Below are 14924 nucleotides of genomic sequence, written 5' to 3' on the forward strand. Positions count from 1 at the left end.
TTTCCCACTGTAGAAGATGAGGATTCTGTTTTCTTTCCTCCCCCATCTTCACCACACCTATGCCCTCTTTCCGTATATTTACTTACCTTTTCACTAGGATTATGCTATAATTTTGTTAGGAATAAAAGTCAGCATTCACATATTATGAGAGATATTCACAGGTTTGTAATCATAATGTTTCTTTTGTTCATACCACTCTGACCATTCATCCCAGTCTATGCCTGTTTGTCTGATGTAATAAACAGCAATGCTCTCTCTCGCTGTCAGTCCATCCCAGTTTGGAAAACATACTATTTAACATAAAGCTTTTGCCAGTTATCTGGGGATATTCTAGCAATTACATTGTACTGGAAGAAATTTCTTCCAGAGCCTTTTGACTAACTGCAGTTGGAATTAGTCCTCTATGCCAGTGTACAGCTGTCATTCTGGGGTCACTATTTACATCATCTAGTGGAGTCCCACCATCCCCTTCTCATGTTGAATCTCCTTTTCCCTGTATTTTATACTTTCTTCTTTCTTGATTTATTCCCTTCTATTAATGGGCCTAATCTTTCAGTAGCATTCTGATGAAGAATGCACAGGAGGCCACTTTTTTGAGTCCTTGCATGTCTGAAAGCTATTTTCTTGACTTTTTATCATCACAGTCAATGGAAGGTTTACCTGGACATAGTATTTGAGTTTGGGGGAAAAAGTCCCTTCAGAATTTCTAAGGCATTGTTCTATCGCCTTTTACTTTCTAGTCGTCTTGTTGAGAAGTCTGAAGGCATTCTTTGTATATAATCTTTACTTTTTTTTCCCCTCTTTTCTTTCTGGAAACTCTTAGAATCTTTTTTGTGCCATTTTCCTGAAATTTCACGATATACATGTTTCTATTTTTGTCTATTATGCTGTCCGTGTAACTAACTTTTTCAACCTGGAAACTTATGTTAGAGTTCTGGGTAATTAACAGACTTATTTCTTCAGTGACTTACTCTCTATTTGCTAAAACGTTTGGTCTCTTTGTGTGGCTTTTACAGTTCCATAATTTCTCTCTTATTTTAGCTCAAGTCGGTGGTAAATTTCCTAAACATTAACATTCTCTCTCTCTCCACACCCACATAAATGACTTTTTAATTTACGTTTTCATTTTACTTGTTTTCTGAATGTTCCTTTTAAAAATATAGATTCTTATTTTCATTTTATATACAAATTTTTTTTTCGTTTTCTTCTGCTAACAGTTTCTATTTTTCCTAAGTTTTCCTTTCTGTTTGTTTATGGTGATCTTTGCATTTTATTAGAGGTTTTCTGCAGATATTTGCTAATTCTTGGCTGTATAATTATACATCAATTTTGTTTTGTATCAAAAGAAAACAACTTCAAATTCACAAGGATTCAAGGAAGGCATATCGTACTTTTTTTTTTTTTTTTTAATAGATAGAGTCATTCTGTCACCCAGGCTGAAGTGCAGTGGCATGATCTTGGCTCACTGCAACCTCTGTCTCCTGGGTTCAAGCAGTTCTCATGCCTCAGCCTTCCAAGTAGCTGAGACTACAGGCACATCCAGCTAATCTTTTGGTATAATAGAGACAGGGTTTTGCTATGTTGGCCAGGCTGGTCTTGAACTTCTGGCGTTAAGTAATCCACCCACCTCGTCCTCCCAAAGTGTGGAGATTACAGGTGTGAGCCACTGCACCTGGCCTAAATTTTTGAAAGCCTCTAGGACTGGGCGTGGTGGCTCACACCTATAATACTAGCACTTTGGGAGGCCGAGGCGTGAGGATCACTTGAGGTCAGGAGATTGAAACCAGCCTGGCCAACATGGCAAAACCACGTCTCTTCTGGAAAAAAAAAAAAAAAAAAAAAAAAAGAATTAGCCGGGCATGGTGGTGCACACCTGTATTTCCAGCTACTCACTGCACTTCAGCCTGGGTAACAGAGCCAATTCTCTGTCTCAAAAAAAAGAAAAAAAAAGAAAGAAAGCCTCTAACATAGTGTCTGGAAGGTATAGGTAGTCAACAAATGACACATTACTATTATGAAAAGAAAGAACGTTTTTGACTTATGAAAGAAGAACATTGAATACACACATTTTAAAATCAAAACTCTTCTTTGAGATATAACTAAAGCTTTGCACCCATGAATGTGGAGGTTTGCATGTTAATTTTCTGTGACACTAACCACTTTGTGATCAGTTTCTCATTAGTGTTTGATAACACAGGGAAAGTCTTTCGAATTCACAGTTCACTCTGCCTTAGCCTCCAAGTTCCTCTGACTCAGTGGCCCTCATTTGTTCCACCCGAAGGCTGGCTGTCCCAGACTGTCACAACAACAAATCTATCTGCTTCCTTCTGGAAGCTGCTTCTCCTTGGTTATGGGAGTGGCTAGGGTTAGGGCTTCTTCGATTTGTTGGGTTGCCAATCCTACTTCTTTGTTATCTCTGTAAAGCTGTCCTGGACCGTCCTCATCTTGGGAAAGGTAAAAGGCTGGAGCTATATAGTCTGGTCAGTATGGAGTTCTGTTTTACTCACCCTAAACATTTAGGGGTGTCTACATGCCTGTTCCAGAAGCTTCCATTCTGCCCACTGCTGCTCTTGAAGTTGTCTGCCTAAGCCACTCTTGGACTTGGATTTGAAAGGAATGTAGTTTTAATTTTTGCACTTAACTTCTGCCCGACTTTGGGTGAAAATACCAGATGTTGTGGTTCTCACTTTCCTTATTATAATGAAAGCACGACTATCAGCTTTACAGTATGGTTGCAAAGACTGTATGGTGCCGCCATGTTAAAACTGTATACCCATTGACACAGATTCAACTTGGAAGAGTTTATCCTTCACAAATACTCAAATAACAGCACAGAAATATGAAAAGGAGGAGTATTGCTTATAATAGGATAAAACTGGAAATGAGGCTGGGTGCAGTGGCTCATGCCTCACTCCTTTGGGAGGCCGAGGCAAGCAGATCACCTGAGGTCAGGAGTTTGAGAACAGCCTGGCCAACATGGTGAAACACCATCTCTATACTAAAAATACAAAAATTAGCCAGGCATAGTGGTGCACACTGCTAATCCCAGCTACTCGGGAGGCTGAAGCAGGAGAATTGCTTGAACTTGAACCCAGGAAGTGGTGGTTGCAGTGAGTCAAGCTCACACCACTGCCCTCCAGCTTGGGCAACAGAGTTGGATGTTGTCTCAGAAAAAAAAAAAAAAAAAGTCATGAATAGAAACTGCAGCTCTTAGAAAGAATGAGGAAGGCAGATTTTATGTACTGGTAGAACAATCTTGCAGTTATTTAAGCAAGTAAACACAAGGCAAATTTGTATGTATAGTACAATATCATTTAGGTAAAACAAGTCAGTATGCTCATATGTATATAAGCATAAGTATTTGCACTTTAAAAAAATCTGGAAGGAAAGATTTTGAACTGTTGAAAACGGTTACTTCTGGGGAGTAGAATGAGGGAATGGTTAAGTAGGATGGGGTGTTTTTGATTTCCACTTTATACAGTTCCATAATTTGTTTGCTTTTATTTTTTAGTATCAAAAAAAGATTGGAAGAAAACCTTAAATGACATAACATTTGACTCTTTATGAAATTGAAATAGGTTAGTTTTTTTTTTTCTTTTTCACTGTTTTTTTTTTCTCCACCTCCACCCCCACCCTGTTCCTATCCATATTGTCTGTTGTAGATGGATGGACTCCTGAGAGTTAACAGCCTGGAGGGCTGCACGAAGTCAGGCTTCCTTTGTTGTGAATACAGCCTAGAGCAGCTGGGAGATTATTATTGCGGACACCATACCAGCAATGAGGTCATTTTCTGTCTTCCAGCATCCTTTGAGAAGGGCGTGTAGTTATTGTGCCCAGTGAATGCTAGAGTGGAAATCCAATCATACCTACCAGGGCTGAGGGCGTTGTCCTATAGGCTGACAGTGAATGTCTGTTCCTTAAGATAAGGGAACTGGCTTTATGCCATTAAAAGTTACCTTTTCAAACACTGAGGTGCCTATATCCTTCTTAGTTCTTTAGAGATGTTTGGGGTAGATTTCCTCAAGCCATAATCTAATGATTGAAATAAAACTATTGTGCTCCAGGATCTCTTTCTATTTCCCCCTCTCTCTAAATTAAATTAAAATTTTTATTTGATCTTTTATTTTATTTTTTTTGAGACAGGATCTTGCCCTGTCACCCAGGCTGGAGTGCAGTGGTGCGATCATGGCTCACTGCAGTCTCCACCTCCTGGGCTCAAGTGATCCTCCCATTTCAGCCTCCTGAGTAGCTGGGATTACAGAAGTGTGCTACCATGCCCGGCTAATTTTTATTTTTTATTATTTATTTATTTACTTATTTTTGAGATGGAGTCTCAGAATGATCTTGAGACAGGATCTTGTTCTGTCACCCAGGCTGGAGTGCAGTGGCATGATCTCGGCTCACTGCAACCTCTGCCTCCCGGTTCAAGCGATTCTCCTGCCCCAGTCTCCCGAGTAGCTGGGACTACAGGCAGGCACCACCACGCCTGGCTAATTTTTATATTTTTAGTAGAGACGGGGTTTCACAATGTTGGCCAGGCTGGTCTCGAACTCCTGACCTCAAGTGATCCACTGGCCTTGACCTCCCAAAGCGGTGGGATTACAGGCGTGAGTCACCACACCCGACCTTTTAAAAATTTTTTTTGTAGAGACAGGGTCTCACTATGTTGCCCAGACTGGTCTTGAACTCCTGAGCTCAAGCAATCCTTCTGCCTTGGTGTCCCAAAGTGCTGGGATTACAGGTGTGAGCCACCATGCCCAGGCTTATTTTATTTTACTTTAGAGAAGGGGCTTTCTATGTTACCCAGGTTGGTCTTGAACTCCTGGGATCAAGTGATCCTCCCGCCTCAGCCTTCCAAGTAGCTGGATCTACAGGTGTGCACCACCATGCCTGGCTTTGTATTTTAATTTTTATGAAGATAATCATGTGCCTAGTTTAAAAGGTCAAATAGTTCAGGCTGTAAAAAAGGGCTTGCTTGTTCCACCTTTCCCATTTCATGAAAACAAAACTATACCTAAGAGGCAATACTGCGCTTAACACTTTTAGTTATTTTCCCACATTTTAAAAGTAACACACTTTTACTTTTACTTTTTGGTTTCCTGTTTCAGATGTTATCTATTTCCTACTATAGAATGTAAAATTTATTATGTTTTATGCCTGTCTACCTTCCCCAACGTACTCCTCCCATTTCTCCCCATTGCCAATATGCTTAGTCACAATTTTTTGTGTAAGTCAACATCCAGAGTTTACCTTATTGTGATACGCGTAATTATTTTCAGAGCTGAGTCACACAGTGGTTGGACAACAATTCTTCATGGGTCATTTATATTTCTGTGCATTTTAAGAGCACAGGTAGTGACAGGTTTTGTTCCAGACTGCGATTTTCAGGATATAAATACAGTGAATAGCCTTGGACTATAGTGACAGCATCTCCCTCCAGAGCAGATGACAGATGGGTTTACTATCCAGTATGGTAAAGACGATGTCTTCCACTGGGCCAAAAGTCACATAGGTTTGCTTTCAATCCATTATAAAAGACTGAGGTACCCCAAGCTCAGGGTTTTTTAGCTGTGATACAAACCCCCTGCATATGCAGCATCTGCCTTGCATACTCTTTGTCACCGCCATGGCAACTGGAGGGCAAGGGGAACCAGAGTGACCACAAAGCTCATACTGCTTACCGTTTTGTGAGTGATAAAATCCTTTGCCTCTGACCTGGGAGTCTCACGTCTTCCCCCAGCATCCATGAAACTATGGAAGGCTAACTTGCTGGCTTGCAAATAAGATACAGTCTCAGACCATTCCCAGTTCTTTACCATAGTAAACTCTGGCTTCATTTCCTTTCTTGTTTTTTCTTGTACTTAAAATTTCTCAGGCTTAATATTTGTGTGTGTGTGTGTGTGTGTGTGTGTGTGTGTGTGTTCTTTGCTAAGTTTGTACATCCTGATGAGATACACTGGGAACAGCACAGCATAATTTTCACAATATTGCTGTGAAGGATACCTGTCCTGTGTGGTCCCGAGAAACACTGTAATGGTCATTACATGGAATATGAAGCTTTTAGTCTTTATTTTTATTTTATTTTTATTTTTTGAGATGGAGTCTCACACTGTCACCAGACTGGAGTGCAGTGGCACCATCTTGGTTCACTGCAACCTCTGCCTCCTGGGTTCAAGTGATTCTCATGCCTCAGCCTCCTGAGCAGCTGGGACTACAGGCATGTGCCACCATGCCTGGCTAATTTTTTTGGATTTTTAGTAGAGTCAGGGTTTCATCCTGTTGGCCAGGATAGTCTCAATCTCTTGACCTCAAGATTCACCCGCCTCGGCCTTCCAAAGTGCTGTGATTACAGGCATGAGCAACTGGCCCCGGCTGCTTTGACTCTTTAAAAATGGTTAAGGACATCAAAGGCAGAATTATTGTTTTAGGTTGAATGAATATGATGAGACATAAGAACTACATGCAACATATATTCCTTGGAACAATCCTGAACCAGAAAGGAAAAAGAGAGAGTTCTGGACAGTTGGCAAAATTTGAAAGGGAGAGTTTTCTCGTTTTGGGGAAATACACACTGGATAATTTAGGGATAATGGGGCATCGTGTCTAAAGATTTCTTTTTAAAAGTTCAGAGTATGACTGAATGGATCACTTCCTCTCCCTACATATACACAGAGAGAGGGGGTTGGTGTTCATGCATATTCAGAAAAATGTTAATGTTTAGAGAATCTGAATGAAAGGGATACAGGAATTCTTTGTTCTGATCTGAAAGTTTTTATGTAAGTTATTTTAAAATAAGTTACTTTTTATAAAGAGTGGCAGTAAATCCTGATTAGAAGTTCCGTGTTCAGGCCGGGCGCGGTGGCTCACGCCTGTAATCCCAGCACTTTGGGAGGCCGAGACAGGCGGATCATGAGGTCAGGAGATGGAGACCATCCTGGCTAACACGGTGAAACCCTGTTTCTACTAAAAATACAAAATATTAGCCGGGCGTGGTGGCGGCGCCTGTAGTCCCAGCTACTCGGGAGGCTGAGGCAGGAGAATGGCGGGAACCCGGGAGGCGGAGCTTGCAGGGAGCCGAGATGGCGCCACCTCACTCCAGCCTGGGCGACAGAGCGAGACTCCGTCTGAAAACAACAACAACAAAAAAGAAGTTCCACGTTCCTGTGAAGCTGAAGCTTATCAAGTGTCAGGTTTTATTGTAGAGTGCTCAGGCAGGAGCTGGCTGTCAGTATTTATGGGGCTAGACCGTTTCCCCGGAGGACGTTTTCATTATCGCCTATGATGGAGTATAAGTCTAACAGTCGTTGTTCTGAGGGCCTACTACCAGAAGGGAACTAGAAATCTCACTCTTCTGAAGGTAGACTGATTGAACATCTATGTTATCCAATGAACGTCTCTGTTATTAATAAGAAACCTACCATCTTTTGTGACCTGTAGTCACCTGCCTGCATGGACCGTGAGAGGAGACTGAAGAGTCTATTACCTCCTTTTCCAGACTTTTAACAAATTCTTCTGTTTTCAGCCTTACTTGCAAACTTAAAACCTTCAGCTGCCCCTGGTTCCTCTACTGACACAAGTTTTCTGAGTTTCTGTGGCATGAATCAACTTGCTTCTAGTATTTTTTTTTCTTTTTCAGGTACTGAGCAGAGAAATATGAGTCCTAAGTCATTTACCAAAGGTTATAAGCTTTTCATTTTGTGTACAATAATCATCTTGTTTAATGTACAATAATCATCTTCTATAATCACCTTTTCTGTTCTCTTCGTTTTTGTGGAATTATGCCTTCGAAATCATTTTTGTTATTTTAGTGGGGTTTCAGGAAGGAGTAAGGAAATGTGTGTGTGTGTTTTCTATCACCTGCAATTAACAGGAAGATCTTTCATTACCTGAGCTTTCTTTTTATTGACGATTAACTTCCTATGGGTGAGGAAATAGACATACTGTGTAATCATTTGGCACAGACTCCAGGCTAACACTGAAATATTATATTGGGAAATGAGAATAAAGAGAATATTTTTTTTAATATAAAAAGGAAATGATTATTTCTTGGATGATAATTTTTTTTCCAAACTGAACATTTGATTTGTATTTTTTATTCTTGGGTTACTTTTTCTTCATAGTCCATCCGTTGTTCAATTAAAATGGGCAAAGGAAAGGTCCTGCCCTTAGAATATTTTTATATTAAATAGATACTTATAAAGTAATAAAATTTCATTTTGTTTCCATACCATGAATAGAAATAGCCTCCTTTATAATATTCCCAGAGTGCGAATAATAAATTATTGATGTATTTAGAAAGACTTCTTTAAACATACTTTACATTTTTATCTCTGAGAAAAAAATAATTAAGCTTGTCATTCCCAAATTGTGCACTGAGGCACCCCAAGAGGCTGCAGTGAACTCACAGGGGCCATACGACCTATTGAAAATTCTCAAGAAAAACACAGAAACATTTGTTGGCTGCTGCATGAACTACTAGCTCAAAATAGCTTACAATTTAAACCTTAGATTGTGCTACATTGCTTTTCTAAAAGACATATCTTTGGAAGCTGGGTTTTCAGCAGTTGCTGTGATAAAAAGTAGATACTATATGAAAATTGACATGGAACGGGAAATAAGGGTGGTGGCGGTTAATTTGATTCCAAAGGTTGGGTGTCCACTGAGCAGTAGGTGCATGTACCTCACTAGTAAGTGTGATGGTTTTAAAATGTGTCCAAAATTCTTTAACAATCTTCCCTTTAATGGACGAATCCTAATTCCTTTCCCTTTGAATATGGGCTGGACTTAGTAACTAGCTTTTGAAAGATAGAATGTGGCAGAAGGGCAAGTGTGAAACTCAGAAGTCTAGGTTATATAAGGTGTTTCATCTTCCTCTTTGCTTTCTCCTGTTGATCACTCAGTTTTGGGGAAGCCGGCCGCGATGTTTTGAAGATGCTCAAGCAGCCCTGTGGCTGTGCCAACGTGGAGAGAAAATGAGCTCTTTTGCAAAAAGCCAGTAGGGAGCTGACACCACTGGCCAATTGCCATGGGAATGAACTATCTTAGAAGTGGATCCTCCAGCCTCAGGTAACCCTTCTGATGACTGCATCCCCAGCCACCATCTTGAAGGCAACCTCATTAGGGATCCTGAGCGACAGCCATCCAGGTAAGCTCCTCTGGTATCCCTGACCCACAGAAACTATGAGATAATAACTACTTGTTGTTTAAGCCACTAAATGTTGGGGGTAATTTGTTACGAAGCAATGGTAACTAATATCGTCAGTGTGAGATAATGAAATAGGCCATGAACAGTGGCTCATGCCTGTAATCCCAGAACGTTAGGAGGCCAAGATGGGAGGAGGGCTTGAGCCCAGGAGTTTGAGACCAACTTGGGCAACATAATGAGACCTTGTCTCTCCAAAAAAAAAAAAAAAAAAAGCAGGGAGTGGTGGTGTGCACCTGTAGTCCCAGCTACTTGGGAGGCTGAAGTGGGGGGGGGGAGGGGGGCAGGAGCAGGTGGGGTGGTGTCACTTGAGCCCAGTAGGTCGAGGCTGCAGTGAGCTTGGGTCACTGGAGCCCAGGTCCAGCCTGGGTGACAGAGTGAGACCCTGTCTCAAAAAAAAAAAAAAAAAAAAAAATTTCCCCCATTTATTTATTTGTGTAATTTTTTCAAACAGCAAGTTAAGTTGTTAGAATGTAAATACTTCTTAAGTTGCATAAACCTAACTATGTAATAAACAGAACTTTCTTTTTTTTTTTTGAGTATGCTAAAAAAGTTACTGAGATACTAAGTGTGCCATATACTGATGCCATACACTGATTTGGGAACCTCATCAGTAATTAAGTTAAAGATAGTTGCTAAATCTTTTTTCGCTTTAATTTTTTGGGCATATACAATAATTCTCATCTACTTTATGAAGGTAGAAACTTATTATGTTTGACTCTGAAACTTTTTTTTTTTTCTACCATGTCAGTGGGGGGAAGAATGCATGTCAAATTAACCTCCATCGAGGAAAGTTATAATTTTCTAGTATTCAATAAACATGAATGAAATCGTTGGCTTATAGAGGTGAAATATGTGAAGAGTAATGTAGCATATAAGAATAAAATAACTCACACATACAGTGAAGAATGGAAATACCAGCTTATGGATACAGTAATATGTGAAGGCAGTACGTGTCATTTCAACGCAGCAGTCGGTTTACTAAAAATAAAGAGGCCAAGCGCCCTCTAGTGGTAGTTGTTGATATAATTTAATAGCAGAAAAAAGCTAACAAGTGCCTGCCTTTACCTTGAGACAGTGTTTAAAAGGTACTTAACTTGTTCCTTATTTTATCGATACTATTAAACCCTTCGTTATGGCTTTGTTTTTGAAGTTTTTTTGAATGAAAGAACGCCACCAATGACTTTTAATGCTAAATTCAGCAGCATTGGGTTGGTTTTTTTTCATATAGGAGAAACAAAACCTTTCCATATTACATTAGAGAAAGCGAAATGAAGTATAACATTTTCTCAAAGCAGATTGCATCAGTGCTATGCAAGCAACTTGAAAACATAAGGTGGCCCTTATTTAGTGAATTACATCGGCTGTAATGCAGCATCTTCCCACTTTCTTGTCCATCTCGTAAACAAATATTTAAAACACAAACAGTACAAAACACTGAACTGTGAGGAGGGGTTGAAGAGAGGCAAGGAGGCTTTCAGAAAAGTGAACAAGTGTGGTGTGGTTCAGAGAATAATGTTGGGGCGGGCGGATTAGGGTGTTGTGGGAACCTTCAAAAAGCCTCTTAGTTGATCCCAAGGGAACAGGTAAGGCCTCCAGGAGGAAGAAGCATATCAAGGTTGTGCTGTAGAGCTGATCTGGTAAAGTTGCTTTGCTGTCTTAATTTATCCTAACTTCCCAAAATGAACACTCTCATAAACTGTTGCTTGGACTAAAAATTAATTGCTGTAACAAAAGGATAACAACCATACTTTGCAAATTTGGTAATTACTTACTACTCCTTCTTGTAATAACGATTCTCTTTATGTCTCAGAGGACTGTGACATTATTGCCTCTCAGAACAATGAATCGTGTTTTCACTAAGATTTCTCCAAGTGTTAACTTCACCTTGTCTTTGAAATTGCCAGCCATCTATTCTCCAAGGCTGGTTAGTAATGAATAGAGGAGGACGGATGTAACTGACAATGCGGTTAATAGAGACCCTAATGTTTGAAAATGCAAAATGATCTCAACTTATTTTTAATGTGAGTTAAAAACAATTAGTTTACACTTTTATGGATAAGTGTAGTATGTAGAAACATAAACTTGGTAGAATTTTAGGATCACAAACCTAACCGCCTGTCATTTCAAATATGAATTTAGCTCACAAATGTCTGTACCCCACGGTAGACTGGGGTTGGGTTTTCCTAGTTCCAGAAGTATATTCACTGCAGAGAAGTCAATAGCTATCTTCTTACAGGAAGCCAGAAGAGTGGGAATAAACATTTCTAATTAATACAATTTTTTTCACTCAATTGATTAGCAAGTAACCCTAAAAGAAATGTATTAATTTTACTTAGATAATAACTAACGTAATAGAAAAATGAATTTTCTAACATGTAAGAAGTAATTTAGAAATTACATCTGTTCCTAGTTATTTCTGATAATCATGAGTCACAAGCCATTATTCTTAAAGGTAGTTTGCAAATGTAACAGATGAGGAATAGCTATGCCCAGAACAGCTTGGACACTTAGATTATACCAAAAGAAAATCTATATCCTATGAATTCTTTTTTTTTTTTTTTTTTGAGATGAAGTCTCGCTCTGTTACCCAGGCTGGAGTACAGTGGCACGATTTCGGCTCATTGCAACCTCCACCTCCTGGGTTCAAGCGATTCTCCTCCCTCAGCCTCCTGAGTAGTGGGGACTACAGGTGCCCACCACCATACCCGGCTAATTTTTTTTTTGTATTTTTAGTAGAGACGGGGTTTCACCGTATTAGCCAGGATGGTCTTGATCTCCTGACCTCGTGATCCGCCCGCCTTGTCCTCCCAAAGTGCTGAGAGTACAGGTGTGAGCCACTGTGCCTGGCCCCTATGAATTCTTTTGGTTGTAAATGAGGAAGTTCAACTCAGTCTTATTTAAACAAAAAGCAGACTTATTGGGGTGTGTAACTGGAGTGGGGGAAGGACTGGTACCAGGCACAACAGAATTAAGCCTTCTTTTCTCATCCCTTGGCTTCCTCTGTGTCGACTACCTGGCCTGGTATGGTTAAAGTGCAACTCTGTCTGCCCAGAGGAAAAGAGGTCATTCTACGAAAAAGATACTTGCACACACACATTGCAGTTCGCAATTGCAAAAATGTGGAACTAACCCAGTGCCCACCAGTCAATGAGTGGGTAGAGAAACTGTGGTATATATATACCATGGTATACTATTCAGCTACAAAAAGGAGTGAATTAATGGCATTCACAGCAACCTGGATGGAATTATTCCAAGTGAAGACTGTTATTTTCAGTGAAGTAACTCAGGAATGGAAAACCAAACATCGTATATTCACACTCATACGTGGGAGCTGAGCTATGAGGATGTGAAAGCATAAGAATGACACAATGGACTTTGGGGACTCAGGAGGAAAGACTGGGAAGGGAGTGAGGGATAAAAGACTACAAACTGGGTTCAGTGTATACTGCTTAGGTGATGAGTGCATCAAAATCTCACAAATCACCATTAAGGAACTTACTCATGTAACCAAATGCCACTTGCTACCCGAAAACCTATGGAAATAAAAAATTAAAAAAAAAAAACAACCTCCTGCCAATCCAGGAGACCTCCCCACAAACACAGAAAAAAAGCGTGCAACCCGGCACCCTGGGAGATACCTATGTCTTGATCTCCACAGATCAGCCGTGTAGGCATCATCGTGAGCTTGCTAAAAATGCAGACTCTCAGGTATACCCACATCTACTGAATCATAGTCTCTACATTAAAAGATCCCTGGGTGACTGGCGTGCACATTAGAGTCTGAGAGTGTCCATAGAAGACCACTGTGGCTAGGGAGAGGGGTTTTATGATTGGCTGGGCCAGGGCCTCACTGGCATTAAAATAATGATAGGAGCGAGAGAGGGTGATGGGAAATCCTATCAGAATCACATGATTGGGGTGAGAACATCACCTGGAAGGAGTGTATTGATGGATGGTGAACATGCATTAGCACCGTAACCGGCAAATTCTGATTTTGGTCAGAAGAAAGAAATGGTTTAAGATCAATGTCATTGGCTGGGTGCAGTGGCTCAAGCCTGTAATCCCAGCACTTTGGGAGGCCAAGGCTGGTAGATCACCTGAGGTCAGGAGTTTGAGACGAGCCTGGTCAACATGGGGAAACCCTGTCTCTACTAAAAGTACAAAAATTAGCCAGGCGTGGTGATGTGCGCCTGTACTCTCAGCTACTCGGAAGGCAGAGGCAAGAGAATTGCTGGAACCCAGGAGGCAGAGGTTACAGTGAGCCAAGATAGTGCCACTGTACTCCAGCCTTGGTGACAAGAGCAAGACTCCGTCTCAAAAAAAAAAATCAACATCATTTCAGAGAAAACATCGAAAACAAATTGGAGATTTTCAAGATGGTTTCTTTCTTTCTCTTTTTAAATTATACTTTAAGTTCTAGGGTACATGTGTACAACGTGCAGGTTTGTTACATAGGTATACATTAACTCATCATTTACGTTAGCTATTTCTCCTAATGCTATACCTCCCCCAGTCCCCCACCCTACGACAGACCCCAGTGGGTGATGTTCCCTGCCCTGTGTCCAAGCGTTCTCATTGTTCAAGTCCCACATATGAGTGAGACCATGTGGTGTTTGGTTTTCTGTCCTTGTGATAGTTTGCTGAGAATGATGGTTTCCAGCTTCATCCATATCCCTGCAAAGGACACGAACTCATCCTTTTTTATGGCTGCATAGTATTCCATGGTGTATATGTGCCACATTTTCCTAATCCAGTCTGTCACTGATGGACATTTGGGTTGATTCCAAGTCTTTGCTATTGTGAATAGTGCCACAATAAACATACGTGTGCGTGTGTCTTTATAGTAGCATGATGTATAATCCTTGGGGTATATACCCAGTAATGGGATTACTGGGTCAAATGGTATTTCTAGTTCTAGATCCTTGTGGAATCACCACACTGTCTTCCACAATGGTTGAACTAATTTACACTCCCACCAACAGTGTAAAAACGTTCCTACTTCTCCACATCCTCTCTAGCATCTGTTGTGTCCAGACTTTTTAATGATTGCCATTCAAACTGGTGTGAGATGGTATCTCATTGTGGTTTTGATTTGCATTTCTCTGATGACCAGTGATGATGAGCATTTTTTCATGTGTCTGTTGGCTGCACAGATGTCTTCTTTTGAGAAGTGTCTGTTCATATCCTTTGCCTACTTTTTGTTGGGGTTGTTTGTTTTTTCTTGTAAATTTGAGTTCTTTGTAGGTTCTGGATATTAGCCCTTTGTCAGATGGGAAGATTGCAAAAATTTTCTCCCATTCTGTAGGTTGCCTGTGCACTTTGATGATAACTTCTTTTGCTGTGCAGAAGCTCTTTAGTTTAATTAGATCACATTTGTCTGTTTTGGCTTTTGTTGCCGTTGCTTTTGGTATCTTAGTCATGAAGTCTTTGCCCATGCCTATGTCCTGAATGGTATTGGCTAGGTTTTCTTCTAGGGTTTTTATAGTTTTATGTCCAACATTTAGGTCTCTAATCCATCTTGAATTAATTTTTGTATAAAATTAATAAATAATTATTAATTTTAAATAAAAAATTAATAAAATTTTGTATAAAATTAATAAAATTTTGTGTAAGGAAGGGATCCAGTTTCAGCTTTCTACATATGGCTAGCCAGTTTTCCCATGACCATTTATTAAACAGGGAATCCTTTCCCCATTGCTTGTTTGTGTCAGGTTTGTCA

The sequence above is a fragment of the Macaca mulatta genome, chromosome 3, assembly GCF_049350105.2.
Source record: "Macaca mulatta isolate MMU2019108-1 chromosome 3, T2T-MMU8v2.0, whole genome shotgun sequence".
In the NCBI taxonomy this organism is placed as follows: Eukaryota; Metazoa; Chordata; class Mammalia; order Primates; family Cercopithecidae; genus Macaca; species Macaca mulatta.